At 44.5% G+C, this 23,062-nt stretch overlaps 1 pseudogene across 1 annotated transcript in view; it reads right to left on the bottom strand.

Annotated features, from left to right (window-relative positions):
- Positions 1 to 2,723: 2,723 nt before the first annotated feature.
- LOC147737512 (uncharacterized) overlaps positions 2,724 to 23,062 on the bottom strand; it is a 90,513-nt pseudogene continuing 70,174 nt past the window's right edge. Inside the window, exon 2 of the transcript XR_015299268.1 lies at positions 2,724 to 6,073. The product of XR_015299268.1 is annotated as an uncharacterized LOC147737512 (transcript). The remainder of the gene's footprint in view (positions 6,074 to 23,062) is intronic.

Genomic DNA, 23,062 nt, shown 5'->3' with positions numbered 1-23,062 from the left:
TATATTCCGGGACTCATCTCTGGGCTTTGTATTTCTGAATCGATTAGGGTAGTCGGTTGGTCTAAGGTGTGTTCTAACTGATCCTGTTGTATTGCTACAACAGGTAGGGAATTTTCTAATGGTTGTGCCTCTCTGACTACCGTATATGTGGGGAGTCTAGAAGGGTCAAGGGATAACCTCCTCTGGGCATATTAGATTTCTTGGTCCAAGGCCTTTTTAGTTCGTGTAATGAAATCGTCCAGTGTTTCCACCGTACCCTTTCTTTTAGACATTGTTAGTGTAGACATCCCCAAATCAAAGTATCACGCCCTGGCCGTATGTTTGATATACTACATAAGATTTACAACAGGATTGGGTGTACAATAATATTTGTTTCTTTTTGACAGTACCTTTTCCTACAAACAGGCCAAGAGAGGGGGCCCAGCCCAGCCTTTTCCGGCCTGTGACGGCCTAGGACGGCCCCGCCCTTGTCCCAGGCTTCTCCCGGTGATGCCCGCGCGCGTCCCGCGACGTGGGAGTACTCACGGTCTTTTGTGCCCCAGTGGGCGCCTAATGGAGTGGGCGTGTTCCTCAGGACTTCTGGGAAATGTGGTTTCCCCCGCTCGGTGGGCGCTCGCGATGTCCTACAGCGGCGGCGGCGGGGGGAAACCAAACAGCAGACCAAGGAATCCAACAGGGTGCTAAAGAGATGCTGGCAAGTAGTCTTTGCCCCGAGCTGTGCAGCAAAACAATCAGGAACCCACCATGTTTGTTTCCATGCTTGTTTTTTACTGGTACCTTTTGCACTGTGGGTCAGAGCTGAAATTGTTAGAATAAGATAATCTTGTAGTGTGGAATGCTCTCCTTTCCGGCACGAAAGCAAATTTTTACTTCAGAAATACCTTTTGACGTTTCACGGGGTGACCTAGACCATGTACATTCCACGAGACCACATTAACCATGATGTTGGATTAGGGGATACATGAGGAAACAGGAACACGAAACTGATGCACTGCTACATTAGCCCTGTTTCTTTATGGAAGGCAGCACATGCTGACTGTTATAGGGCGGATAGGATACTGCCTCTTTCTGCTTTACAAAGGAGCCTCTGGAGTCCAAAAAAATTCCAAAATATTTTTAATGATATACTGTTACAATGTTTTTATTATTAAACGACCAACCACCTCTCTGCTGCTTCCGCTTCCCAAAAGAAAATAATTTTGTTGGCAAATTCAGATCAAGTGACTTTATTGTTGTGTAGGGGAGCAGCTGATCAAGTAACCTCTATAGTCCTACTTTTGTTTGGCTCAGTAACACAATGTCGTCAGCATATAACAGACTGCTAATGCGGGGTCTGTCTATTTGAGGGGGATGAGAATGGACATTGGTAAGTAAAGGAGATAGGTCTGAAATAAACAAGTTAAAAAGGAGGGGAACCACCGCTATTGGCGAAATCTTCCTTGAGACATGGCACCCCCATCTCCCAACTTTATTCTTATCTAGATTTTCGAATGAAGTTGAATTATGGCTGTTAACCCCTTCGGTGCTCATGACGGAGCGGTTCCATCATGAGTGCCGGGTGGGCTGTGCTAATGACGGAACCGCTCTGTCACGGCCCTGCCCACTTAATAGAACCTTCAGCACCGTGCGAAAACTCACGCCGCGCTGAAGGGGGTAAGAGGGCCGGATGTATGCCCCAGCTCTCTAACTTTTAGCCACAGACGGCCTGCTGCACCCAGTCAAAAGCCGCTTTGAAGTCCACAAAGCAGCAGTGAAGTAGGATACTTTGGACTTCCGCTTTCTGCATCAAAACAGATAATGCAAGTAGGTTACTCATTGTTCCGGAGTTTGCCACGAAGCCAATCTGGTTGAAGGGAAGGCGCTTTGTTGATTCGGCCCAGGCCGACACCTCTTCCAGCAAAATCCTGGCATAGTATTTAGATTCGATGTCGAGGAGAGCTATCATTCAGAAGTTCTTAGGGTCATTTCTCTTTCCACTTTTATAGATTGGGTGGATAATAGCGCCTTTCCAGGACTCCAGGATGTAGTGGTTTATCCTACAGTATGAAAACACGGAGGCCAAGAGGTCTGACCACAAATCTACGTCCGATTTAAACAGAGCTTGAGGAAGACTATTAGGCCCAGGAGCTCCTTCTGACCTTGCTTTCCTGATTGTACGGGCAATGTTGTTTCGTAACAATTCTGGTGTCATCAAGGTCTCCGTCATGGGGTCTTCGCTTTGCTCCATTTCGTCAAATGTTTTTGCTTCCAGAACATGATTAGCTAAGTTGTTAGGCTCGGTCTTACCAATGCGTTTGGCTTCAAAAGGTAATAACTTTAAATTAATTGATGGGGGCTAGAATGACCGTCCCTGTTTGAGTTGTCGCGGAAATGTTTAGATAAAAACTGAGTCCATTCTTCTGAGGTTATATTTGCGCTACCATGCCCACTTCAACCTAAAGGACCCAAGTTAACTAGAGACCAGAATAACTTTGTGTTGGAGTTCTTGCTTGCATGAACCAGCTTCAGCCAGAACTGATCAGACGCCATATGTTTTTCCCTGTATATAGATGATTTGAAGGCTTTTTGTGCTTGCTTGTAGTTGTTAAATGAGCTTGTGTTGCCTGGGTTTTTCCTAGCCAGGTGTAGGGCCACGTTTCTATGAGATTTTAACAGTTAGGAAATATAATAACAAAGTGAACCTTTGAATTAGGAAAAGACAAATTGTGAACAACCAAGTATAATGAGTTTTCTACAATATATTTTTATTTGTACCAATGTTATCTTTTTATATTATTTATATATCATTTTATATTTTTGTTTCCAAAAATGTAGAGAACAATGTATCACGGAGACAGATACTCAATTTAAAAAACAGTGTATCAAAAAAGCATTTGCAATGCAATTGCGATGGAGATGATCAATATTTAGCACTTAGTTGGTGCATGGTCCTTACTGAAAATATACAGGCATACTTCCACATTCATCCATTGCCTATTTCTATATAGCTGCACTGTCTAATTTTGAACATAATTGTATAAGAGTTGCTACATCGTAAGGACAGATCAAAAGAGTAGAATCAATTCAATTGTTGTCACAAAGTTTCACAGTTAAAACGTAATCATAATTTTCATGGCTGAAGAATGTTGTGTCCTCAGTTGTTCTACATCAGAGCTTCAGAGGTAAATGTCATGCACTGCAAGGGTTAACCCAGAGAGCTTCAGATCACAGTCTCCTGCTTCAGAGGTAAATGTCATGCACTGCAAGAGTTAACCCAGAGAGCTGCAGGTCATATTCTCCTGCTTTCACTTCTGCTTTTCTGCACAGTTCTCTGGCCAATGTCACAGAACAATTAATGATGCATAAAATGACAAAAACCACAGCCAGCTCTGAAGAATCTTCATTTTGAGCTTGTTAAATTGTTTTGGGTGAGTTGGGTTTATATGTTTTAGTACTAAACTCTAAAATTAGCTGCAAATACCCTTGTTAGTCCAAGCATTGTTCATGGTGTTTATTTTACAGGTAGCATGGTCAGGTGTGCTTAGATTTCTTTAGTTAAAACTTTCTCACAGAATAAAAAGCAACAATGTTTCTTTACTTTTAGTCCACTTTGTGCTAGTCTCCCAATGGGTTTCCTGACATTTCATGTTTTTCCTAGCTGTAGGGAAATAAACAATAGCAGAGAATAGACAACTTCATTGATGGTGATGGTGGAGTGCTCGCTGATGTTTTTTTAGGTTTGAAGATTGACAAAAGTTTTTTCACGTTCACTGCCATGATATGGTTTTTCTCCTGTGTGTCTTCGCTGATGAATCCTTAATGTTGATGAGTCACTAAAACTACTTCTACATTCAATGCACTTGAATGTTTTTTCTCCAGTGTGTGCTCCCTGATGCCGTTTTAGGTTTGATAATTGACAAAAGCTCTTCCCACATTCATTGCACTTGAATGGTTTTTCACCAGTGTGTTTTCTGGTGCCGTTTTAGGTTTGATAATAGACTAAAGCTCTTCAGACATTCACTGCACTTGAATGTTTTTTCTCCAGTGTGTGTTTTCTGATGCCGTTTTAGGTTTGATAATAGACTAAAACTCTTCACACATTCATTGCACTTGAATGTTTTTTCTCCAGTGTGTGTTCGCTGATGCTGTTTTAGGTTTGATAAACATATAAAGCGTTTCACACATTCACTGCACTGGAATGGTTTTTCTCCAGTGTGTGTTCGCTGATGAAGCCTTAATGTTGAATATTGACTAAAACTACTTCCACATTCACTGCAATGGTATGGTTTTTCGCCAGTGTGTGTTCTCTCATGAATCTTTAATGTTGAAGATTCACTAAAACCACTTCCACATTCACTGCACTTGAATGATTTTTCCCCTGTGTGTGTTTTCTGATGCCGTTTTAGGTGTGATAATCGATTAAAGTGCTTCAGACATTCACTGCAAACATATGGTTTTTCTCCATTGTGTGTTCTCTGATGCCATTTTAGGTCTGATAAATATATAAAGGTCTTCCCATAGCCATTGCACTTGAATGGTTTTTCTTCAAGGTGTGTTCGCTGATGTCTATATAGCTCTGATAAGAAACAAAATCTCTTTACACAATCAATGCACTTGAATGGTTTTTCCCCAGTGTGTGCTCCCTGATGCCGTTTTAGGTTTGATAATTGACAAAAGCTCTTCCCACATTCATTGCACATGAAAGGTTTTTTCCCAGTGTGTGTTCTCTGGTGCCGTTTTAGGTCTGATAAACATATAAAGCTCTTCCCACATTCATTGCACTTGAATGGTTTTTCCCCAGTGTGTGTTTTCTGATGCCGTTTTAGGTTTGATAATAGACTAAAGCTCTTCACACATTCACTACACTTGAATGTTTTTTCTCCAGTATGTGTTCGCTGATGCTGTTTTAGGTTTGATATACTTATAAAGCTTTTCACACATTCACTGCACTGGAATGGTTTTTCTCCAGTGTGTGTTCGCTGATGAAGCCTTAATGTTGAATATTGACTAAAACTACTTCCACATTTACTGCAATGGTATGGTTTTTCTCCAGTGTGTGTTCGCTCATGAACCCTTAATGTTGAAGATTCACTAAAACTACTTCCACATTCACTGCACTCGAATGATTTTTCCCCTGTGTGTGTTTTCTGATGCCGTTTTAGGTGTGATAATCGATTAAAGTGCTTCAGACATTCACTGCAAGCATATGGTTTTTCTCCATTGTGTGTTCTCTGATGCTGTTTTAGGTTTGATAAACATATAAAGCTCTTCCCACATTCACTGCACTTGAATGGCTTTTGCCCTGTGTGTGTTCGCTGATGATTCATGAGTTTAGATGATTCGGAAAAACTACTTCCACATTCACTGAAAGTGTATGCTTTTTCTTTCTTGGTTAGTGTCTCTGAGTCGGGTATGTATCTTTCTATATCTCTTGATTGTGCTTTCTGAAGGGCCAACATGACTTGCTTTCCGATTAAACACTAAAGTGAAAAGGTCACCAAATACTCGCCACACTCATAACGTGTGTAGAGCTGCTTTGTGGGTGATTGTGTCTTTAGACTGGATAATGGTTCGGCAAGCTTGCGGGTAAAGATCCATCTTCCTTCTGGTCGGTGCACACTGGGACAGTACTCTGTGTTTCATATAGCAGAACCCCCATTTCTTTTAACTTTCAGTTAACTGTGCTTTTCGCTGGTTGCTGTGGAATGGCCTGTAAGAGTTTACAATACACCCCCAGCACTGAATAGTGGTCTGATATCACTTTAGGAAGCAGAGTACTGCTGTAACCACCTCATGATCAGAGCTGGTGTTGGACATGCTTACAGAAGAAGTGGTTGATCAGTGTTGCCTTAATTTTCTAGAGGTCATTTTTTCATCTTGAGGCACGGAGGTGCACAACTGAGACTCGTAGAACCACCGAATTGCCCGTGACGGTACTTCCCAATATCTGTCCGTTTATGTTCAGGTTCGACTGCCTCTGTCAGCACTTATGTTTTCCTGAATACTGGAACTCAATGTTTCGGACTTTGCTTTTGCAGAGTTACTGTACTATCTTCATTATTCTTAAACATTTTGTGCAATCAAGGATTGTTTTCTGTAGGATGTAAAGAGATTTAAATTACTCAAATGGAAAATACCGGAATGTGCATATACAATTTTTAATTGATTGTAAAAGTATCTCATTTATTACTATTGTTGAAACTTATGAAGACATATTTAAGACTCATTAAACCATACAGAGATATTTGCATAAAAGTTCCTTTAACCCTTTGCAGGCGTCGGACGGTCTCCGGCCATCTGACGTCACGATGGTCGTGTGCGGAGGACGGCCGGGGGCCGTCCTGACCATGCCCAGTTATAAATCACCCGCACCGCGGTGGAATTCCCGCCGCGGTCAACGGGTTAAACATGCCACATCTTATTTATTTCAGCAAAGGTGTTCATAGAATAACTTAGCAAAAAAGGGCGCTCGCATAGCACACATATACTAGTTACAGATTTAGGTAGATGCATATGGTCAATGTTTTGTTAAAACAAGAACAGCTCTTAAAGTAAGAGATGACTCAGAAAGACTCAAGACAGCAAGATGGATATCAGGATGTTGTGCCCTTAATCAAATCTTATTGTTCATGGAGGTGCCTGGTTTCATTCACTAGTAACTCAATTTTTTGGGAGGATTCCCCTCGCTGTTATCTCAAGGCCTGATTACAGGAGCCTGTTGTGCACTGTTTGTGTTTGGGGCCCTTGTGATGTAAAGGGACTCTATCTGGGCCTTGTAGGTCCTGCATCATGTATCGACCTCTCCCCATGTAAGGTCCCTGCCCAATCTAAAATGGTGGTGCCTCTAAGACTCTAGGAATCTAGATATTGACATAGGACTTAGCATGTCCTTCTTATGGACATGAAAGAAGGACTATCATGTTCTATAGCTTCTAAGTATTTCCACGGTGGCGGCCATCTTAGAATGTTGTTGTTTACTAATTCTGCTTAGATTTCCAGACTGGAAGAGGAGGCAAGATGGCAGTCTGTCACTGACCGCAATGCATATACAGCTTCAGAGCTCTCGACATGTCATGCTGTAAGACTACCGACTACCCCCGATGACTATGCAAACTACGGCTTTGAGTGATCAGTGAGAGCAGTGATAGGGGAATGCTCGAGAGCCGCATGAAACTACCCAGCCTGGCTTTTAATCAAATAACCACTCTCTATACAGTTATCGGCTGGGCCGTCCTAAGACTTGTGCTAAGACCACTCTCGGAAACCCAGACCCAACCTAAGTGTGAAAGCTGCGCTTACCTTGCGAAGACCATCGAGACCAGCAACCGTGGCAACAACACCGTGATGGCCCCAATGATAGCTGCGGCTCCACTGTCAGCCGCGGCATGAGCAAGAGCGGCAAGGCTGCCCAGCGGGACATGGCTGAGCGGGCTGACCGGCGCGGTGTCAGCAATCCCGAAGGAGCGGCGGAGAAAGCGGGAAAGGTGGAGAAGGCTGCCTTAGCGTCCGCTGCTGTAGACTCGCCGAGGCAAGGAGCTGCGACCCGGAAGAATGATGCAAGGAAAGACGTGACCGGGCCAACTGTTGTGGATCTGCTGCGCAGAGGCCCTGCATTACTTCCGGAGCTCGAGAGGAAGCGCCAGGCAAAGTCTACCAGCGAGGCGGAGACGCCAGAGGTGATCGCTGCAGTAGACGGTCTCACGTTGACGGATGGACCCGGGGGTAAGAATTGGAGGATCGCTGAGAACGATACCCTGGAGGCTTCAGGAGACCACAACGAAGCCACAGCAACCCTAGCAACCCCCGAAGTAAGCAATCCTAGCCCTGAAAATATTATTGTTAGAAACTTTGACACAGCAGTAACTATTGAGGGGGGAGAAACAGGATTAATAGATGCTGGATATGGGGTGAGCAAGACTATTCTTCAAACAACTCAGGCTGGGGCGGCAAATTTCTCTGTAATGTCGGATACCATCAACCCTCCTGACAAACAAAAGATTGACAATGTTGAAATACATGTAGAAACAGAGAAAGAAGCTAGCGATTTATTTTCTTTCTCCAATGATGCAGAATTAGAAGCCGGGTGGTCTGACAACTCTACGTCATACCTAACTGACGAAACTGGCAGTATGAGTGAAGATAACGTAGAAACTTTTACCATTAAGCCTAAGTCCAAGACAGCTAATAAACGAGGAAAGAAACCATATGAGGGAGCAGAGCTGGCTTGGGACTATACCTCTACTGATCAATTCACCCGCCCCTCCTCTCTAGCAGGTCACCCACCACAGTCAGACCAACCAATACTTACAGGTCCACCACCTACAACTCTCGACACGGTGCTGCAAGCAATAGCAGCCCACCGCGAAGAAACTTCACAGGATGGGTGATGGGCACAAGCAGCCCTACGTAAAGTACAAGGGGTGGTTCGAAAATTAAGAACTTGTAGCTCTTTTGGGGACCGACTGACAGAGATGGAATCTAGGATGCTATCGAACGAATCAGAACTTTCTGCAAACCAAGAGCGGGTTGAGTCTCATGTTAATGTTAATAAAATTTGTACAGCACACGAATGCCCTCAGGCGTCTTGGTGCTAGAATCGGTTTCCTGAATTGGAGCTGGCGGACGTTAGGTGGAAACTTGAGGATTTTGAAAAACACCAGCGCAGGAACAATCAACACATTTTGGGGGTACCAGAAACCGCAGAAGGGGAGGACACCCGCTCTTTCGTGATCAAACTTCTCTGTGACTCTCTGCCTGAACTATCTAGTTGAAATTGGGATTTAGAAATCCAGCGGGCCCACCATATGATATTTACTTTGAAAATGCCGGCGAAACCTGGGACTTACCCCAGAGCTATCCTTGGTTTTTTGAGCAATTTTTTGCTCCGGCAGGCAATCTTTGAAAAGGCCAGACCTGAAGCCAAGCGCACCTCCAACGGGATCTCCTACTTTGTACGCCCCGACATCTGCCACTCAACCGTAGAAAGAAGATGGAGGCTGCACCAGTTAATTAAGCCGTTCCAGTATAAGAAGGCACTGGCTTATCTAAACAATCCTACATGGCTTAAAGTTGTCTATGGGGGCCAGACAAAATTCTTTCTTTCCGAGATCAAAGCAAAGGAATACCTGGATGGATTAAAATAAACTTACTATCCTCAGACACAGCCACTTAGATGTGCATCCTAAAGGGGTGCTGGATTACGTGATTGTAAGGAGGACAATGATACAGTATTGTTATAGGTTTAATTTTCTCACAATTCGGATAGGTAGGGGGATAGATCCTATATATCTTTCAATTTCTATGATTCAATTGTCTAGATCGGTGTCTTTATTTGTACAAGGGAATTAGTTGATAGGTCGGGCTCTGATAACGTGTTGCATGTCCATCAATACCAGAATCTTATGGAGTCTGTTTGTCTTATTTCGGGTGTGAATTGGGTGGGGGGTGGGGGCGGAGGAAGGGTGGAGGGTGGGCAGGGGGCTAAAACTTCTTTAAAAAAACAACTCAAGATTTGAAAATGGAAATGGAAACTACTAGTGATACAAACAACAGCTACAACAAAAGAGAACATGTAAAAAAATAAAAATCGCTAGAATAATGCGAGCACCCATGGAACCTAAACACAAATTTTTATGGGGAGGCTAACTATATGCAGTTGGAATGTGGCTGGACTTCATGATAAGAATAAGCGGGCGGGTGAGTGAAATGATTAACCAAAACTCTTTTGACATAATATGTCTCCAAGAAACCCAGCTGCCCTGGGGCAAAATAGATTTATTAAAAGTCAGGGGGACAATCTGCTAGCAAGTACTATTCAAACGTCAAACACCTGTGGGGTAGCTATATTGGCTAAAAACTCTATAGGTCAGTCCACACGTAAGGCAGCAGACTCCCAAGGCAGATGGGTTATCATTGAACTGGCTCTGGGCTTAACTCTCTGCTCAGATTACGGGTCAAACCAGGATGATCCCTCTATTTTTGAGAACCTGGAACTCAAACTTGCCTCTTGGTCAGGATCACTTATATTTTGCGGCGATTTTAACATCTCGCTCGGGCCCACATTTAATAAACAAAAGAAGCAGAAATATGTAGGTCGAAAACCCAAATAATTTAACGCTATTAGCTTACTTAGTGACAACTACGACCTGGTTGATATTTGGACTGTTAAAAATCAACTAGACCCAGGTTATACATATTTTTCATATCCCCATAATAAATATGTCAGAATTGACTACATACTTGCAACACGGATTTTATCAAACAGTTTCTAAACATCCCAAGTTAGTCTCAGATCATAATGCTCTTGCTCTCACAATTGGCCTAGCCAACTTTGCTAGACAACGTTCCAATTGGACATTTGATAGGAAACTTTTGGTTAATAGGGACTATATTGAGTACATCAAGAATTGGGCTCCGGGATTTTTTTATATAAACCGTTATAGTGCAACTATATGTGTGGTATGGGACTGTTTTAAAGCTGCCCTTAGGGGGGAAACGGTTAGCTATGTAGCCAGAATAAAAAAACAATGAGACGTTGAGAACAGCCAAAGGATGGGCGAGCTCGCTAGAATAGCAGAGGAACACACTGCATTAATAGCTCAAGGGTTTGATGGGAAAGACTCAATGCGCCGAATGTTACTATTAAAAACGGACTTAAATAATGGGTTGACCCAGAAATCAGCAGAGATATGTAGAGCCCACCAAAGAAATGTTTATGAAAATGGTGAAAGGGTAGGTAAACAACTTGCCTTGCTTACAAGACAGAAAATCTCTTTTAATGCGATCTCATCCATTAAAGTAGATAATCACGTATATACACAAACAGAAGATATAGTTGAGGTATTTCAACATTACTATAAAAAACTTTACCAGAATGATAGTTCAGTCAACGAAGAGGAAACAAAAAAAATTCTTAAATGAGTTTGTTACAAATATGGGCAGGGGTTTAGATACAATTACTAAAGAAGAACTAGAGAAAGAAATTACTCTTAAAGAGCTACAATTGGCCCTATCCGAACTAGCCTCTGGTAAAGCCGCAGGGCCAGACAAAATTCCCCTAGAATTATACAAAATCCTGGGGGAGTTTATATTGCCTCCCCTACTTTACCTATTTCTTGGTATTCAATGGAATGGCACTTCGCCCGAGTCATGGACAGATACAAACATAATTATTGTCCCTAAAAAAGACAAACCTACCGAGTTACCATCATCATATTGCCCAATCTCACTAATCAATTCCGACTCAAAACTATAAGCTAAAATCATGGCTAATCGGCTCGGGAGGGTTGTTGAACATCTGGTCTCCCCGTGGCAGCATGGTTTTATCCCATGAAAAGGCACCACAGACCACACTCGCAAAGCTATCTCACTATTTGACATCATTTCCGGGACGGGGGGCCAGATGTCAATGATCCTCCTAGATGCCGAATTCAAATTTCAAGAGGTACTAGACAAGGGTGCCCCTGCTCCCCGATCTTGTTCGCTCTTTACATTAATCCCCTGATTTTGAGATTTTTAGAAAATCAAATAATTAAACCAGTGGTGGTCGGAGTATATGAAACAAAAATATTAGCCTACGCTGATGACGTCGCAGTCTTAACACCTGATCCGGCTGAAGCAATTATAGAAATTGAGGCTATTGCACAAGTATTCGGCTATTACTCTGGATACTCCCTCAATAAGGATAAAAGAATCATATTGTGTACTGATAACATTGATTTTACAGTGTTGGACTTGGCCCTTCGGGCAGGTTCACCCCTAAACTTTTTGCTGGAGGGAGGCCTGCTGCTGCTGGGCTCCAGGAGGACCGCCACTGGGGACTGCCTCCCTGCCTGGAGGGCCCTGTAAGCTGGCCTTTGGGCCCAGCCTTTACCCTCCCCTTTTTGCCTGCATCAAAGGACTTTGTCCTGAACTTCTAAAACCAGTGCATTGGCGCAGCTGGAGCCGCGATTCCTGCCTCGAGGGATTCCCCGGCGTGGGGATTCACCCCCCGCCCCCTTGTCTGCCGATCCGCTCCGCGGGTGTCAACCCGCTCATTTACCGTTTATTTTTTTATATATCCCTGGCGGGTGCCCACCCTGCCAGGGACCTGTTCCTAACTTGGGAGACTACCCCGTGTGTCCGCCGCGACCGCCGCAAATTGGATTACGAGGGGCTGCCGCTCTGCCTGCGGCGACCCTGAAGAGCCTCCGCGAAGACCGAAAGCAGTGTGTGAGGCCGCGGGGCTCCCGTGCCAGGGGACAGCCCCACCTGTGGCAGAGTCCGGCGGCTGCTTTGAGGAGCCTGGAGGAAGCGAAGGGGGAGAGGGCTTCCCCTACTGCCGCAGAGAAGAGTCGCCGCCTCCCAACCAGCCGGTGAGTGCGGGCGTCCCCGCGGGTCGCTCCTCAGCTACGTGTAGCGCTTCCTCTGTTTCAGAGTCCACGAGGGGCTCCAAGGGGCATTTTTGCTATCTCAACTCCCCCGAGTGAGACTCCAACGAATCTGGGCATTTCTTTTGTTTCCGAGTCCCCAGAGGGGGGACTCCAACGACTGGGGCATTTTTGTTTCAGAGCCCGAGGCTCCAACGTGGGGCATTGGTGTTTGAGCCCGAGAGGCTCCACCAGTTTGGGGGCATTTCGGGAGGTAGAGCGGCCCCGGCTGGCAGCGTGCCGCTCCCCCCAGCTGGCAGCAACTTAATCAGAGCCCACGAGGCTCTAGCATGATTTAGGACCATTGTGCATCTCGAGCCCACAAGGCTCCCTTGTTGTTTTGGGCCCCATTGTTTATTGAGAACCCCAGAAGAAGAGTCAGGAGGCACTCTGGTGCCAGGCTCAGTTTCCCCAGCTGCCCAGCACTTAGTGGGCAGCTGCTTCGTTTAGTCCTTGCGCAATCTTCTTTTGCTGCCTGTGCAGCCGGGCCTGACTTTGCTGGGCACAGGGCGTTTCAGCCCCTGAGAGGTCAAGTTGGCCTGGGGACAGTTTATGTGTTGTGCCCTTGCGTGGGGTACATGTTTTGCCTCAAGTGATTTTTGCGCAAATGTGATATTTGCCTACTGTGATTTCTGCGCAAATGTGATACTTACCTAACGTGATTTCTGCATCATGTGTAATGCTTTTTGGCCTATACCTCTAAATGTATTTTTATGCCTAGGAGGTTGTTTTACCTAGTATAGTTATACTAGTGAGTTCATGGTGCCCTGCGTGATATATGCCTAAGGTGGTTAGGGTTGCATAGTGTGTACTTACCTTCTACCAGTGGTTACTGGTTGTGTGCTACAGTTGCTATTTTCTGCTACAATTATTCTATGTTCTAAGTGTTATTCTTGCAAAGTGCTATTTCTACCAAGTGCTACTGCTAACAAGTGCTTATTCCTAACAGTGGTCCATGAGGCCCTGTCCTGTGTATATAATCCCCTGTAAATTCTGCCCTTGCCAGGTGGCACAGTGTAAATTGTGTGTTGGACAGGCCACGTGAAGGGCTTGCTTCTTCCCCGCAGGACAGGGCCCGAGCCCCGGTCCTCCAGGTGTTACCCACAGAAGCAACCCGCACCCCGTCTCATACGGGACTCCTGCCCCCGGACATCTCTGTATCATGGGGCCGAATCCCTTCCAGCTCCCTCGGCCGACCCGGCCGCCATCTTGGACACTGCACCACGAGGCCGCGTGGCCTCAGATCGACCCTAACCCTGGGCCTGGCCAGGCCCCGACATCCCGGCACCACCATCCACCCAGGAGGTGAACGGCCCACTTGGCAGGTCAATGGGAGAAAGAAGTGTCGATGGCTCTCCCCCGCCAGGTGCCGATCGCCCCCAGCTCCCCCGGGCGCTGGCTCCACCCCCCTGCTGGGTGTCTGGACTCCCTCATCCCGGACCTCCCGACCTCCAAGTGCGAGGGTCCGGACATCAAAGGGCGCCAGACCTATAACTGGGGCAGCTCCAGAGCAGGAAGGCAGTTGTATCCTGGAGTCAAGAGACACTGCGACAAACTCATCCTTGACGGACTACTGGCGCTGCCGTAGTCCTGCCTTGCGAACTATTGTCTTGCCTGCTGGCGCTGCCGCAACCTTCTGAATCCTTCATCCTCGTCAGGACCTGCTGGCGCTGCCGCGGACCGTTGTAACTACCACCTTCACCGGGACCTGCTGGCGCCGCCGCGGACCGTCGTCACCTTCGATCATCTCGGGACCTGCTGGCTCCGCCGCGGCCCGACCATCTAGAACGCCGAGCTCGAGGATTGTGAGCTATCCATCTTATCATCACATCTACCAGATTGGTAACAAGACTGTCCCGCTACCCCCTTCCCATCCAAGAGACTAGAATCGAGGGGACCCCTGAGTCCAGACCTCCTTGTACCATCCTACCGTACTTAAAGATTGCTTATAAAGAACGTTAAACCTTATCTTTGTGTGGTGTACTTCTGTGGGGGGGAAGTTACTTGTCTGTACGATCGCTGGAGACGGCTCTCCCCGGAGACCTCTCCCCTTATCCTCGGCCGACCCTCCCGGTCCGTCTAACATTGTGTGTTTAGTATCTAATGTGTTTGGTATAATACAAAGGCTATTTTTATATATAACCTTGCGTGGAGTTTCCTTTGTGGTGGGCCTTGGGTGTTGTTGCTGGGTGTGCGCACAAACGCTTTACACCTTACTCCGGGATAAGCCTGACTGCTCGTGCCAAGCTACCAAGGGGGTGAGCAGGGGTTATCTTGGTGGGTGACTTCCTTGCCCTGACTAGAGTGGTGGTCTCTGCCTGACTTTGGCGCAAGCTTCAGCCAACCAGAGATCGCCATTTCTAACATACAGATTCAAGAAAAGCTGAAAAAGCAACATATTTTGGGGTATGCATAAGTCCTGATGTTCAAAGTATCTCCAAAGTTAATTATGAACCTCTAATCAATACCATTAGAAAAGACCTAACCCGAGTTAATAGCTTACACCTGTCAATTGTGGGCAGGGGTAATTTCTTAAAAATGAATGTACTTCCTAGGGTACTCTATCTATTTCGGGCCATCCCCTTGAAAATTGAGGATAATCTTATTAAGGCTCTCGAATCCCAGATCTCCAAATTTGTTTGGCAGTACGGCAAAGTTAGGAGATCCTTGAAATATCTTTCCCGCCCACAACATAGAGGTGGCCTAGCGATCCCTAATATGCTGTTGTACTTTTGGGCGGCCTTTCTTCAACAACTGACACCACTTATTAATACCACTCCATCCACCGTGAATGCAGGGGGCTTAGAAATACCCTCTATCTTCGAGCTAGCATTAGGTAAAAAGGTCAATGGTCTCCTGCAGAGGCAATTAGAGCCAAGCTATTTTAAAAAGGTAAAATTTAAAGTTATAGTTAGCGCTTGGAAAGTCTGGTTGAAAGTCTCTAAATATATGTTAATCCCTAAGCTTAATCGATACACTCCTATGTGGCGCTCCTCATTGCTCCCAATGCAGGCAAACGATGACATTGCAAAAAAATGGGAAGGCCTGGGGATTGCCACAGCCTAGGACTTTTTAGGTGATGACATGCATGCAACATTTTCGGACCTTCAAGGAAAATTCAATATATCTAATGCTGATTATTTTAAATGTATTCAAGTTAATACTATAGCAAGCTTAAAATTACCTAGGATTAAATGGGAAAGGGTGCCACTTATAGAAAATATTTGTGAAACTACTACCAGAATTGGTATAATATATGCGATACTTCTTGAAAAATTAGAGGATGACCTAGAGCACACCGAAGTACTATGGGCTGGTAAATTGGCTAATCCAAAAGTTGATATTGACATGACTTTGGTATTAGCTTCACGCTTGCTTCTTTCATCTAGTTTAAAAGCTCAATAGTATAAAACAATTTATAATGTGTATTACACTCCTGCTAAGCTACATGCTTTGGAGAAAAGGATAAATAGCGAATGCCCAAGATGCGGCAAAGGCCCAGCTACGTTAATACACGTTTCATGACTGTGAGAAATTGTTATTATTTAAGAAAATGATATTTGAATTTTGGGAGGAGGTCTTTGGAAAAAAAATAGCAGACTTCCCCACTTTATATATGCTGGGCTATGATAGTACGCTAGAATTAAGCTTGGAGGAGGAGTCTATTCTTTTTATTGGAACAGCAGTATACAGAATAATACTTGCCGCTCGCTGGGCAGACATTGACCCGCCGAGCTTTCAAATGTGGTTAACTCGCTTTTTGGGTGTATTTACTCACGAAAGAGCAATCTATGCCACCAGGGGTAGACAATCTAGACTGTGGGGCAGCAAGATCTGGTCCCCTATAACAGCTTGGAGTATGGCATTAAGATCGATTTAAGACTTTTCTTTTTTTTGTATTACTATATTATAAGATTATTGTGAATCACCATACTGCTCTATACACTAATTTTATATGAACTATATAGTTTATTCTAGCTACTTTGTATATAATGAAGACATTTTCTTTGGTTTGTTCTAAATACCTGTCCGAAGTATATGTTTTCTTTGTTTTCTCTGTTTCCCTTTCTTTTTTTTAAAATTATTATTATATATGTTCTAATTATGTTCTTACTTACGGATTTGTCGTGTATTTTCATGTACTATCTGGAGTTGTTTAATAAAAAAAAATAATAATAATTTCCAGACTGGCTCGGTCTACCGAATTTTTAAGTGCATCCTAGGCCACTGTTCATCCTATACCCACTATCCCTCTAATCTGGATTATATCTTCCTAATCGCAAAATCTGGTTTGACCTAATCTATTTCAATTTCCCTTTGATATATTCTCAGCTGGGCCCTCTCTTCAGGATTTGCTGATTGCCACATAGTAATCACATGCATATAACGCTGGGAAGCCCAAAACAGAGAGAGTATCTTCTTCTCTCTGGACGTCTTCTTGTCATGAATCCTCTATCCGGGTAAGAAAGAGAAACTAGCTTCCCATTAAAAAACCCACCCCAATCCCGTGCACCTGCACGACCGTTATGTATGTGATGCTTTTTATTTCACTTATATTCTGCCATTGTGATGTAATGTAATACTTGCATGTTGCCACGGGTTTTAAGTAAAGGTTTTGTTTCTTTGCTATGTTTCTGGGAGTGGTCTTAACTGTTTTATTTGAGCTGCTAGCACACGCATCCATTTGGTGCACTAGGAGCCGGTCTGAAGGTTTTGGCACGCATCTATTTGGTGCGCGATTTGCCCCTTGAAGGATTTCACACGCACGTGTTCTGCGCGCATGGATTGCTTCATCTGCAACCCTCGGCAGCTAGCGTGCACTACTTTCCTGGGTGCGGTCTCTATTTAAACCGCACCCAGGCTTCTGGAAACTGCTTTGCCTCGCGGATTTCCAGGAAGAGACATCGCGTCTGAAGACTCCTTCATCCTGCCTCGCCTGGAAGCCTCGATTAACACTCCGGTTTGTTTTCCAAGGGGATTACAAACATTTCCTGCACTTTCCTGTCACCTGTTCTGGAGAAGACTTTCTGAAGACAAGATAAGTACTTTGTTTCTTTAAAATATATGGCGCCCATCGCAAGAAAGTAACCAAGCAAATCCTCAAGACTTTGAAGCTGAATTGCTAACTTGGGACAAATTATTCTTGAAGAGTAGAAAAGACAAGAGGAAACCTATTACCTATTTTTCGAAGTATTGTGTGCAAAATCAGTAATTTTGTGTTTTTCATGTCATTCGATTGTTACAAGAGCTTATTGTACTGGGTTCAGATTTGAAAAAGGATTGAACACTTCAAGAAGGTATTGTAAGTGTTCAGGTTTCAATAACAATTTTATATTCGAAAGAAAGGTGTTGCGCAGATTCCCCTAGTGATATCTACATAGGGAAGGGTGTCTTCTTTTCTTTTTGTGTAGTCCACAGGTTGGTGCACAAGTGAATTAAGGAACATTATTGGGTCGACAAGAAGATATTCACAAGTACGTTTCAGATAGAGGAAGGAGTTCTTATCTTTCTGTTGATAAAAACCTTTGCTAAGTGATACATGTGTTTTGCTTTCAGGCCTACTAAATCCGCCCCCTCAAGACAGAACTTCATCTATCTCTTCGACGACACCTGTCCAAAAGAAATACTGGACCAAGCCAGAACCTTGCTGATTGCAGGTAGGAGACTTGTAGAATAGGTTAAGTGAAGCCTTCTAGGGACGGGTCAGGGGAGGTAGTGTAAGAAATTTAAGGATAGAGTCTAGAGTACCATTAACGTCAATCCTGCTTGTTGTTTCGCAGGTCGACAGCAAGTCAGCGTCCTCTTCACGACGTCCAGTACCGGCCTCCTTCCTTTAAGTCTAAGTTTAATCTAACTGTAATTTGAGATCAGTAAGTTTATAATTAGACTTTTTGGAAGTTTGGTCCCTTGCGTCTCTGCGAAATCTTCTACGCCGTCCAAGAGATTCCTGGTCCAGCCCAAGGTAAGGAACGACGTAGCTTGACCTTGACACTTCTGTCATGATGCTGCTGTTTAATGGGCTGTCTTTGTAGAACGTAGTCATGGAACTTTCCTCCAGCTCCAGCCACCCCATGATTTGCTCAATCCCTTCCTTCCTTCATCTGACCATACCCCCTTCTCCTCCACTCCCCTCAGCTTCCCCCCACGTGAGCATGTAGTACTCCAGTCCCTCCCCTCTTTCCACTCTGGAGCCCTTAGCCATGGATTCCCTTTCTCGAAGATCACTAGATTCCAAACTACACTATCATATTCCCCCATAAACTATCTAAAAGCGTATTCAAGAACTGAAAACCCAGGCTTCTCAAATTTCTCCCAGAAACCCCTATTTCCACCCCCTATGTCTGCACGAATAAAGGAGCTACCATAAATGACCTTATCTTCTACACTAAAAGACCAGCACAATGAAGGAAAGCCCTTTGCTCTCTGCTCCAGATCACTGAATCCACGAAAACTCCCCAAGGTCTCAGACTCTCGGTAACTCCCTCTATTGCTTGCCGAGCAGAGGCCACCATCTCGCTTTATAATAATGGGATTATCCTCATCCAAGCATCTGAACGATGCCTAGAATTACTTGATTACATTTTCCTCACTCATCAACCTCTCTGTGATGAATACGTTTCCTCCCTGACCCAAGCTCATCCTAGCCCTTTAGTCATCCCACGGGTACCTCGTTCTGTATCCTCTCCTCTCCCCACTAATTATATTGCTCCACCCCCTTCCCCTCCACCCTATACATTTTATTCATTTAAAATGTATAATTTATAAAGTACGAACATGACCCACGAGGGTATCAGAGCGCTTTACAATATACAGTTATTAAACAGTAGATGGTTGAAGTAGTAAACATACATTCGGTAATCCCCATTCAGTACAAAAGAGGTAGATAGTAGTGTATGGATAGCATAGGTGACTAGTATTCAACAAAGAATGATCCACGAGGGATTCAGAACGTTTCACAAAACACATTTATTAAACATTAGGTGGTTGAAGTGGTAAACACACATTTGGTATTCGCCTTGAATATAAAACATGTAGGCAATAATATATGGATCACATAGGTGACTAGAGGTCAAGATAGAATTAAAGTCTTAGGATGTAAATTTGTTCATTAGAAGCATTTTTACGTCTTTTTTGAAGGAGGTAAAGGAAGAGATTCCTCGTACCACTGGAGGTAGTGAGTTTAAAACCTTCGGTGCAATCCCCGAGAATGCTCTGCAACCAGTTTTCTTTTTATGGAAGGATTGTGGTTTCAGTAATGAACTCGCACTTGGCAGTTGTCTGCATCCTCCTGATCGCTCTAGCTTTAGAGCTAAGTAACTGAGGGTATTGCTATGCAGGGCTTTATGGGTCATGCAAGCTATCTTTAGGTGTATTCTTGCCTCGTAGGGCAGCCAGTTCAGAACTTTCAAGGTCGGAGAGATGTAGTTATTTCTTTTAGTTCCTGATACCAGTTTGGCCGCAGTGTTAAGTGATGCCCTCAGCGGGGCCGGCCAGTATTTGGGGAGACCGCATAGAGTGGTGCTTCCATAGTCTAATCTTGGTAGCACTAGGGCTTGTATTGCCATTTTTACGTCTGTCTGTGGGAGGAAGGGTTTACGTTTCCTTAGTATACTCATCTGGTGATTAGCTCCCTTGGTGGCATTAGTGATTTGCGCCTGCATGTTCAGGTGTTTGTCTGTGGTGACTCCCAGGGATTTCGCGGAGTCAATGATGTGCGGAGCACAGTCATAGGAAGTTTGATGTTTCAACCATAATTCTATCTTGGGTGTGTGATTGGGTGAGGAGATGAGGAGGAATTCCGTTTTTTTTGGTTAAGCAGGAGGTGGTTGCCAGTGAGCCAACTTTGAGTATTCTTTGGAATAGCGTTGAGGGAGATGAAGTCTTCTGGTGAGGTGATTTTCATATACAGTTAGATATCGTCTGCATACAGGTGATATAGAATGTTCGCCGAGTTCAATGCGTTTGCCAGGGGCTCCATGAGTAGATTATAAAGAATGGGTGAAAGTGCTGAGACCCCGCTGTCAGCACTGATGAATTTGTGACACCCTTTCTGGAAAAACCCTGACACTTGCTATCTCGGAACCCCCTAACATGACAAATGTCCTCATCGATCTGTTTTTTAGGCCCCCGACACCCACTCCCCAATCATGACTCCATCTCTATTCCTGTCATGAGGTAGAAACCCCTGCAGGAAAATCCACCCCTTTCCCGTGCACCCAGCACGCAGCAGATTGTCAGTGTGATTGTGTACTGTAAAATCGAGACTTTCCATTCGCATTGTAACTAAGGATTATGTCTTTCATTTACGATTTTCCTTTTGTTTCAGTTGTTATGTTTTATTGCTCGCTTTTTCTTACATCTCAGTATTAATGAAAAGATCCTAGTTCAAGATAGTAGAAGTGAGCCTTTGCCTATGCACAGCCCGGAGTGCAGGATTCCAGCCTCTGTGCAGGTAAGGGCCTTGTGTTCGAAATCCCAGCGTTGCACGCACGCACGTTGTCTGTGCGCGAAAGGGTGCGGCTGGGTGTGGTTGCCTATTTAAACCGCACCCAACCTTCCAGAAGACGCTTTGCCTTCCGCCCAGCTCCGAGAAGGATCGCGCTTGGAGTCCCGCCTGAGCTCTTCAAAGAAGACGATTAGAAAAGCGGCAAACTTGAGGTTCCGTGACAATTGTAAGTGGTGTTTTCGACTCGCACGAATATGGTCGAGTCTGGTATCTATGAACCGCAAATGACGAGTTTAGTTAGTGTGCGCAGTTTCGCTGTACTAACTTAAACCGTACGTTTGTTATGTGGGTTTTTCATCTGTACCCACGGGTTCCATCTTAGATACGGCATCCATTTTGTCTCTTGCCCTCAAGTAGCCAGCGAACGGACGTTGTCCGCTTCGCGACACTGGGACTCCCAAGATATTTGCGGAAGACACATGTCCTTTGTAAGTGTCCTTATGATGAGGGGGATGATACTGTAAGGCAGATGGCGCCGCTTGAGGCTCATCTTGCCGTGCCGGTTTATTGTCTCAGCCGTGCATCTCATTAGGCACGTCCCTTTGATGCCTGTATCTCGTGTTTCCCGATACCTCCCCTTTTACACCCTTTCCGATCTCCCCACTGTCTCCATCTTCCTCTGCACCTGTCCTTGTTCCTATTTCGATCTGTTTTACTGCCGATTGGAATGCACTAATGTTGGGAAGATGGGTTTTTACAGTTGGGAACCGCCAAATGTTTCCGCACTTATGTTCCGGACCTTGTATGTTTCAAAGTGACCAAAGCGACCCCTCTGAGGGATAATTATGGGAACTGGGTTGTAAACTTTTGTCTGCCATGTTAACCTATGGGAGAATTGTGTATAAAAGGAGCGATCCACAGAACCAATTTGAAGCAGTCTCCCCAAGTTGCACGAGTTGTACTTGTCGTGACTTCTGTGTTCCCTGCAGTAAATAAACCTTGAATCTTTGACGCCGAAGGAAGTGTCCCGTGTCTCTGTCATTCGTACGCCGGAACAGGTAACCTACGAAGGTTTCAGGTGTTGCCCCCTGGCACCGCTGGGTCTTAAAGAACCCAGTCCTTCAAACTACTTTCACAAAGGCATTTTCGTTCACAGCAAAGAAAGCTAAGTACAACCTTTGATTCTTTCATCAAGGCGCCCTTCGCAAGAAAGGTCAAGAGTGTTTTCAGGACAAAAGACTTTCTCTGAGAAAAAGACGAAAGATTATTTGGAACTTTTATTTGCAATATAGTGATTAAGAGCAAAACAGTGTTACAAGAAATAGTGTGATATTTAGGTTTCGTGCTGTATGCTAAATCTTGATGTTTTATAGATTGCTTGGAAGAATCATTGTTTTAGTGTTCTGTTTATTTGGAGAATAGTGCAAAACCTCATTTTTGGTTATTATTTTGAAAAGTCAGTGATGTAAAAGAAAGTTACCTTTGGGAATGTTTAGCAATTTGCATCAGTTCCTTTCAGCCTACAAAGAACCCCTAATTGGAAGAAGACTCACAAGAACATATTCTGTAAGTGAATGTCTAGGTGTTTGGCGTTCTTGAATAAGGAATTAGCGGAGTATTATCTAATACAGGAAGCTTATTTCCACAATTCCCTAAAGGTTGTATTTTCCAAGGAAAGGACAGCCCAAGACAAGACTACCAGAGGTACCTGACGCCTTATCCATCACGACAAGACAAGACAAAGAAATACTGGACGAAGACCACAAGACACTGATCGCAGGTAGGCGTTTGACAAACAAGACACTTGCACTAACATCAGTGGGAGGGGTTAGGCTGGGAAGACTAATGTTTTAGACCTAGGGGTAGTTAAGAACAGATCTTAGGAAGACTCTTAAGTAATATCTGGGTACTTGTTGATTCGCAGGTCGACAGCAAGAACAAAACAACAACCCAACGTCCACGTCCAGTACCGGCCCTCTTCCCTAATTTCTAGTTTTAGTCTTGCAGTGAATAGTATTTCAGTAAGGTTCCAGTTAGTAGTCAGGGAAGTTGGTCCCTTGCGTCTCTGCAAAATCTTCTACGTCTTCCACGAGGCTTCAACTTCAAGACAAGGTAAGGGACGACATAGGCAGTCTTGACAGAAGGCAAAGCCCACGATAATCATTTTGCCCAGACGCAATGGATCAAGTTACCTTACAAGGTCTAGTAACTATCCTGGAAGATATTAGAC

Source organism: Lissotriton vulgaris, chromosome 1_1 (assembly GCF_964263255.1).
Source record: "Lissotriton vulgaris chromosome 1_1, aLisVul1.2, whole genome shotgun sequence".
Classification (NCBI taxonomy): domain Eukaryota; kingdom Metazoa; phylum Chordata; class Amphibia; order Caudata; family Salamandridae; genus Lissotriton; species Lissotriton vulgaris.
This window is presented reverse-complemented; position numbering and strand designations above follow the sequence as displayed.